This window comes from Drosophila virilis, chromosome 3, assembly GCF_030788295.1.
Source record: "Drosophila virilis strain 15010-1051.87 chromosome 3, Dvir_AGI_RSII-ME, whole genome shotgun sequence".
NCBI classification, from domain to species: domain Eukaryota; kingdom Metazoa; phylum Arthropoda; class Insecta; order Diptera; family Drosophilidae; genus Drosophila; species Drosophila virilis.
In genome coordinates this window covers 26,490,164-26,499,212 of record NC_091545.1, presented here as the reverse complement: position 1 = coordinate 26,499,212, position 9,049 = coordinate 26,490,164, and positions in this window count along the sequence as shown.

Below are 9,049 nucleotides of genomic sequence, written 5' to 3'. Positions count from 1 at the left end.
TTCTTGCCTGCGCACGAGCCTAAATTCAAATCCCTACCGTGTCCATGTGCACTCATCAGTTATTAATGCGATGTGTCTCAAGTTTGTCAATGGGCCATATTGAAATTTGATCGAGTCAGCCAAGCGGTTAAAGCGCAGTCTTAAGTAATACTTACAGAGATATGTGACTGGATGCTGGCAAGAATATGTGTGATGTGGCAAAGATTGCATTAAAGCCGAGGATTATGCATATGCTAAAGAGTTCAAGTACTTTGAGTTTGCCAGACCAACAGCCAGGTGAGCTTTTAGTTAGAGAGCTACAGGATGCTGTTCTTAAAAGACTTTAAGAAGGGCTTAGGTAAACCTTGACTGGGCTTAGGTAAACCTTGACTATGACAGGGCGCAAATATAATTATAAATTAAATTCAATATTTTTAAATGGCAATTAATATGACAATTATTAGGTCCGTATTTCCTTGGAAACATTTTCAAGAACTTTTCTTAGTTGTTGCATTTTTATTGATCTTCAATAGCTAACCAGATGATGCAGCTGCGGCTGGTTCGCGGCATAGCTTTGAAAGCCTTAATTTATTGGCTACAAGACTTGCCGGCGCCGGCGCCGGCGCCAGGGTCAAAAGTCAGACGTGGACGCCGTTTGAATTGTGAATGTTGGCCAGTTACTTAGATTTGGATCGTAAAACATTCTGAAATTAATTTCGGCAATACAAACGCAACGTGCTGCAGAAGATGCTGCACATAAATCATTCAAAATGTATTTTCAAATTTTAATTTAAACCAGTTGCACAAGTGCATTGAACTTATCGAAAAATAAAATACAACAACAACAATAACAACAGAAGATATTGCCCAGCTACTCGTAAAGACAAAAGCCTTTGGCGAACTTATTTATTTATCAATATGTGGTGCGTACCCGTCCCGCCCCTGGGTGCCTTTGAGCTGATTGTCGACGTCATTGGGACCAAAACTGAATTCTGATTTATAAGCATGCCTCGCGACCGATCTCGAGCAGCCAACCCCCCCACCATTCCGCTTCCCTTACTCAACGGGGCTGCGCTTAAATCACGTGCGTGCATTGCGCACATGATGCGACTGCTCCCCAATCCAATACCCCATGCATGCCTCAAGCTCAAGTCAATGCCGATGCTCATGTCGATGCCGGTCTGGTGTTGCAAATGCTGCCAGGGCAAACACCCAACCGACCAGCCAGACAGCGAGACAGCCAGTCCGCTAGTGAGCCCATTTTACTATGCTGGCCAGATTTATAAGTAAAAGAATCTAATTCTAATTACTTGAGCTTTCATATTAGTTTCGTATTAATTAGTCGTGAGGAAGTAGACTTTTGAACACTTTATTAAAATAAAAAAATTTTATAATAGGAGAACCATTTTGAGTGGAATAGAGATAGCAAGATAGGTAAACTGAGAAATGAAAAGAGAGAGGAAGCTAAAGAGTGGAAGAGCTTGGTATTATTAACGCCTATAAGCCTGCCTTGTCCGTGGCACTTATAATATAACATTTTGTTGAAATCGATCGGATGGTAAGCAAACATAAAAAGGATTTCCGCCAATTTACCACTGTTGCGGATGAAATTCTCCAAATTGCTGCTTTTTATGTAGAGCTTCGAAAACAAGTTTGAAGCAAATGGGACAAAACGTAAAACTTCCCCCAAATAATCTTTGAATCGCATTTTTACCGAACAAGTTTAGAATGATTTTTTATGTATATCTTTGGATCAATTCTTTGACCTCCATTTCCACCAAGGAAGAATAGAATTTTCAACAAGTAAGAAACATTCCTCAAATGAATTTTAACAAAAATGTTTGGAAATGATTTTGAGCCCATCGGATAGTAAACAAAAACGTTTCATTAAAACTTATTTCGCGATATTTCCACATATGCGGATGAATTTACTCGAAACATTGTCTTAACGTACACCTTAATCACAGAAGGTAACTACGGTCAACATTTCAGCTTCCTAGCTCTTACGGTTTGGGCTGTGCATTGATCACCAATCAGTCAGTCAGTCCGGAAAAAAAGTTTTATATATAAGTAGAGATAAGTTGCAGGCGTGCACTCATTCAAGAATAAATACATACCTACAACACATATTTACAAAAAAAATGTCATTTTACGAACACCCGCTTGAGTCACAAGAATCAATGAGGACGGCAACATTAAAAAATGCGTTACTCTAATTTGCGGCGTAGTCAAAAGCAAATTTGTTCTGCACCTGGTTAAAGAGAACATACATGCAAATATTCAATACATGTACGTACACGCACACAAACTAACATGCATACACATGCACTCATGCAAACATGTGAAGTTAATTTGGATTTGCTTTTGGTAAAGGCGAACATTCTAAATAGCAAATATTACGCGGGCTTTCCCGGAATAAGCTTCCTTCTTAAAGCTGTTATGTGTCTCTTATCCATACAACTCCCGCCGCTTGAAAAACTTAGTATTCCCCCAACTTTCAGGCCCCTCTTGCACCCAGGGAAGTGAGTTTTTCGGTAACCGGCTAATCAAGTATTGAATAACACATTACTTTTGTCGAGAAAATAACCAACTATTTGGGTATACTGTCCCTAAGCATGGGTCCAGCATAGTATTCCGCGATGGCCATTATGCAGCAGCTTCGGCTGTGCTGTTGTATGTGTGCGCGCATGCGTGAAGAGTCCGTTTTAATCGTTGCTTGGCCATCGAATATTTCTTCGCCACGACGTCGTCGGCTTGGCTCGTAAATCCGCCGTATAAAAGGCACGTTGCGCGCTCCATTGGCCAAGCGGCCATTGTTGTGGGTCTTTGGCTAGCTGGGCTGGGCTGGGTTGGCAGGCTAACTGCGACTGCGACTGCGACGGCGACGGCGGCCGAGGCTAGGCCATCGTCTGCCTACCAAAGGCTGATTTACTATGATCCGCTTGAGTTTTATGTGCAGAAAGATAACATTTTTAAGATATTGACACCTTGTTAGGCGTTTGAGAGAGTCGAGAGGCCGCAAACTGGCAACAACCTTTGGCTAGGGTTAGACATGGCCAACAGAAACGTTCTCTGGCCAGGGGCAAACCCTTCCTGCTGCTGTTGCCGCCCCTCCCTTAAGCTGTTGTGGCCCAAGCATTTGCGTGGCTAATTGTTGTTAAAATTAAATGCAGCACCATCGTCAAATGCATAAACATTGCTAGATAATCAAAGCGGCGACGTGCCAGATGCAAAGGGAATAACCAACTAAGACACTAAGGCACCTTTTCCTGTTCCTATTGCTCTCTCTCTTTCGCTCTCTGTCTCTATCTCTCTCTCGCACACCGCTTGTCTGTTTCTCTTTGTTTCACCTCCATGTGGGTGTCACAGTCGAAGCGCAGGGCGGCTCAGCTAAATTTATGGCATAGGAATAATACATATCTTTATGGCTTCATTAGCGAAAAGCCGTTCAGCAACCAAAACGCCCCACTCCGAGCCATATAACAACTGCCTCCTGGCCTTCTCTGCCGCCAAGTCGGCGTAAGCCATTCGACACGCTGTCTGCAGCAGCGCCGAAAGGATCGACATCGACGCAGTCGTCAAAAGACTGTTCGTCGCTGTTGTCTCTCTTGCTGTCACTAAGCTCGGACTCGGCCAGCAACACATCACATAAGATCAGATCACATCACATCATTCTCCAGCCCTCAAGCACTTGAGACTGTGTTTGCCCACTCCAAAGAGGTTCCTCTTAATGCCCTTGTGAGACATGCAAAGCGGAATGTTCGCTCTCTCTAATGCTATGTAACAGAAACATTTAGATAATTAAAAATTTCCAAAGGCAAACATGAATCAATTTTAGAATGCAATAATAACAAGACATGCAAATTTATGACTTATTCCTCCCAAAGTTTAATCCATCAATATCGCAATAATGGTAATACTTTTAATTGAATTAAGCCGGCCAAAGAGAGTGGCCAATTAATAAAATATGGAATGCCAACATGTTTACGATTTTTAATTAATATTTACCTATTTTACTTTTAAATTAAAAAAAATGTAATTTTAAATTAATAAACATAAAACCATTTGTCTAATTAATATATAAAATTGTGTTATTTTTTTTTTGTATTTATTTTTATTATATTTATTTATTTTTTTTTTAAAGCACTCAACTAACTTTGTTTCTTTCTTTTTGTTATTCCTTTGAAGAAGTACGTTGAAAAGCTGTTCAGAAATTTAACAATCAACGCATATTCATGGTCGATTGAATATCTTTGGGTCAACTGTCAAGAGCATCTCAGAGTCGAGCAGCTGTTGATGTGCTGTTCCCACATATTTGACTTTTTAGGGACTTTTTCTTTCTTTTTTATGTTTTGTTCTTTGCGCACTGATTGATTGAGCCTTTTATTAAAGCGCACGTACAGCGTATTAAATAAATTGTTAGTTACGTTGCGGCACCAGACCTCATACTCCATACAGCGTACTCTATGTAGGCAACAGATGCCCAATCCCAGCCCTTCTTCAGTTCTTGCTGTTGTAGGTTTGCTGTAGTTGTTGTTGTTCCTGTGCATCTTGGTGTCGTATGGCAGACGGCACAAAACGCCCCCGAGGTGTTGTATATAAAAATCTGTACAGGAACACAGCATGAAAAAGCCGCTCAACGTGCTGCCATTTTTACAACGTCATTTTGCTGAGATCCAAGTGTCTATGCTTAGGTCCATAGACGACGTCGATGTGGATGGGGATAGGGATGGGGATGTGGATGTGGATGTCTATGCATTTTGCTTTATGGCCCAGCCACGTATCAATTATGTGCCAAAGTGCTAATGGCTGTTGACGGCCGAACAAACGGCAAGTACTGAATACTGAGCTGAACTGAATGCTGGAGCGCTCGGTGTTCATTGTGGGTGTTGCGCATGTAGAAATTCCAGAGCGCATGTTCTCAGCGAAGATTTGTACAGTTCACATGGTGAAAATGATGTTTTCTTCTGGGCTGGCTATTGGCTATGGCGTGTAAAAGTGAAAACTGGTTTTAATTGCCACCGACACCGATGATGCGCTGAGGCACTGATGCGCCGCAGATCGCGTGCTCAGTGCTGGGCATATACGACTGCACCAACATTTCAATTATGACACAAATCCGTTGCACGCCACAAATAGCCAAAATTCAACGGAGCGCAAATGTTGCCAAACGTTATGCACATCTCTCCCTCTCTCTGTCTCTCTCTATCTCTCTATCTCTCTCTCTCTCTCTCTCTCTCTCTCTCTCTCTCTCTCTCTCTCTCGGTATGTTGGGTTTCTTTCTGTTTGGGGCCGTTATGCATCTGCATCCAATTAGGTATTAGGTGAGCTGCTGCCGCCTTTGGGTACTTTCTTTGTCGTCCTGGACCAGCAAACGATGATACCAACAACGACCTGAGCCAGGGCTTGAGCCCATTCCATTGGCCTTTTTTGGGCCAGTGCGCTAGTAACTTATACGCTTGTCGTTCACAGGCGCATGATTAATGACCAACAAGGGCCGGGGCCAATCCCAAATGGAAGTCGTGTAAAAAAAGGATGCCAGCCCAGCACCGACCAGAGCTCCGGCTGAGTGCCTGAGTGGCTGACTGCTTGGCAATTGGCTGGCACAGCACAGCAGTTACCTCAGCTCAAGAACCGACGACTGCCAGCAACCGGGCAAATGATATTTGAGCCGATTCTCTAATGAGCTACTGCAGAGGCTAACTCTGACTCAGATGGAAAGATTGCTGTCTATAGCTTCTATGCGGCATGGCAACAAGTTTGGCTTGATGCTATTCAAAACTTAACTTGACAATATTTTCAGCTGATTTTTAGATACATAATATTATTTTCTCTACGTAATATGAGTTATAGCTGTAAGCCTTTTAAATGAACATAATAAAATATTATTTAACGCTTTGAATTTGTGCTTGGCATCTACATTAAATAATAATTAACATTAAAACAATTCTAATAATTAAATTCTTGCATCTATCGGATCTAGCTTGCAAATGCCATGCAACTCTTTCGAAGCGTTAAATTATTGAGAATCGTAAGCATCAATCAGCAAAATAACAATGCGAGCACAACCAACGACCAATTTCTTTGTGTTTTACCTTTTATATTTATTATAATATGATGTCTTTATTATAGCTATAGAAAGTAAAATTAAATTTATTGCATAGCTAGATATGAAAGTTGAATACATAAAGTAAAAGAGAGACAGATGAGTTTTTAATACGATCAATAATGTAATCACACAAAGCATTTGTAGATATTTAAATCGGATCGTAAGTGCTGGGCCAGCCGGCAAGCCTCAGTTTCAGCGCGTAGTGTACAAACAAGTAAATCGCTGCGATATATGTAAGTTTCACACCTGAATGTAATCGAATTTTTATCATTTTACCTCCGCATTGCATTGTTGCTAGGCAGCCTAGCGAGACTCTACAGACGGCCACAGACATATGCACAGGCCCAGGCACAATCACAAGCACACGGGAACATGGCCACTGGCCCAAGCCCAGGCTTAAGCTCAGACCGACCAGCAAATTGAAATTTATTGCCACTGAGCCACTGGAAATGCAAGCGAGTTCCGTAACAAACCGAACATACAATGGCCGAAGGGGGGCTGGTGCCGGTATGGGCACGATGCAAAATTTGGTCAGCCAACTGGTCGCGTATGTGGGTCGCATTTGTTAGGCGTTGCCAGCAGCAACAATTGCTACTCGGCCTCTGGCTCATTGTTAGATAGGATGGGAAGTGTGACATTCGGCCATTAGAGAAGTTAGACGATCGCCAGGCATCGACCATTGGGCATTGGGTATCGCAAATCGCAAATCGCGAATCAAGCATCGTCTTGATTGTCAGTCAGTCTCCGGCTCAGTCACTTAGCCATCAAGTGGCTGAGGCAGTGGTAGTGGCAGTGGCAATAGCGTTGGCAAAAGGCAAAGGCAAAGGCAACGCCCGCACGACTTCGACTTCGACATCGACTTGGACTTGAACTGGGAGTTGGGAGTTGGGACTTGCCACCGCCATCGAAGATTTATTGCTTAGATAAGCGCGAAAAGTTACAGATGCTTATGCAGCGGCAGCCACCGCAAGGCGCGTCTCAGGCCTAGCTTTAGATTCTACCAAATGGACGAGGGTTAGTTAAAAATTACTGGTAAGCCAAATTTGTTCAAAGGGAAACCGCGAATTTGTCAACCCAGTATTTACATTGTTCAAAACCTGGCGATTTTAACTAATGACACACAAATGGCGCAGCGACCTTAAAGCCGCTTAATCAATGTCTAACACCTACAAAAAAAAAACCCCGGATAAAATTAATTCCATAAATTAGGTGAATTATAAAAAATTTTCATGGAATAAAAATAGTTATCAAAACAATAAAATAGCTGTCGCACTTTCTCTTGGAAGTGCACAAAATTATTACACACAACTAATTAGCCATAATTTAAATAAATGTTATGGACGAGCCCTCGCTGGCTGTGCCTGCAGCATCTTGTCGTCGTCGTCTCGTTAGCGAGGCGCGATTGCTGGCCGCGATTGGCAATTGGCAACGGCAGCAGCAGCAACAGCAGCCAGTCTACGTCTTTGGTCTAGGCTTAAGGGCCGCTTGATAAGCATCACAGCCTTGCAAGCTGGCAAGCATACAGCCTTTGCAACTGCCTGAGACGGGTCCTGGGCTAAATTAGTGGATGCCGCTTTTAATTCCTATCGCCTTATCGCAGCAGCAACATCTTAAATGAGGTCAATTATCAATGGGCCGCAGCCAAAAGTGCAAGTTGTTGGCTAAACCTGAGCCTGGGTCTGGGCCTGGGCCTGGGCCTGTGCGAATGCAACCAGCTCAGCTCATAAAGCAGAGTTTCACTTTCAATTCCACTCCGACGAGAGGCGAGAGTAATAGAAACTGCACATTAAACGCAACACGTGCCACGCTTCATGGGAGCAGCTCCAGCACCAGCAACAGCACAAGCTCCAGCGAAACGTTGCACTTGCAATCAATCACAAAAGCCAGCTAGCTGTAATTAGCGCAGGGAAAAATAGAAAAATAGAAACAAAAAAAAAAAATCAAAATAAATAACAGCGTCTACAGTGAAATATCGCACAATGCACATTGTGCATAAAAACAAAGAAAGCATGACGAAGTCAAAGCAGCAGAAAATTTTGTATGCAGCCAAGAGAAGGCCGCAGAACAGATTGCAATTTGCGCAAGCAATGGAGCAGCAACTTGGCCGGTTTCATTAAAAATTTGTATTTTGGTTGAATAACAATGGTAATAACGTTAAGTGTGCAGCGTCCAAACAAAACCGAGGCAAAAAAGAAGAAAATTTCACCTGATGCTATTGCTCAAGTCTGCCTGCTGCCGCCCATAAGCAGCAATTGAAAATCGACAGCAACCGCAGCAGCAGAAGCAACAACAGCAACAGCAACAATAATGCCTAAGCAGTAATCAACATGAAAATTTGCTTTTATATAAATTGCAAATGAGCGTGGCAGGGTCCCAAAGCCAAAGCCAAAGCGAAAAGTCATTGCCAAAGTCAGGGCAGCGACAGTCAGATCTAGTCAAGGCAGAAGATGCGACTCACAAATACTTCCCATATTGTAGACACTTAAGGAAATAGTAAAAAAAATATATATGTATATTAATCGAGTAACTCTTTATTTAGAGGCCAAGTCAAGAGCAGTCTGTTTGGAAATCGGTTATTTTTTAGTATCCATCAGAGCTTTGTAGATGACGAACACATATTTAAAAGTGAATATGTTGTTATTTTTCAGAATATTTTCTTAAATGAAACATAAAATCGGCTTTAAGATATAACTTATTTAAGATAACTATAAGTTTTTAAGAGTGGGGAGAAGGATTTATACAAAAATTTGAATTGCTTTTAAATTGTTATACTAGCAGATCCAAATGCTAGTTGTTGATCAACTGACCAGAAAAATCGCAGTTTTGAGTCTGAGGTGCAATTGAGAGATACATGATCACATGATCGTGACATTGACAACATGCACAAATGTTGACCTTTAATTACGACAACCAAAGCAGCGACAGCAGCAACAAACACAACAGCAGCAACAACTTGTTTCA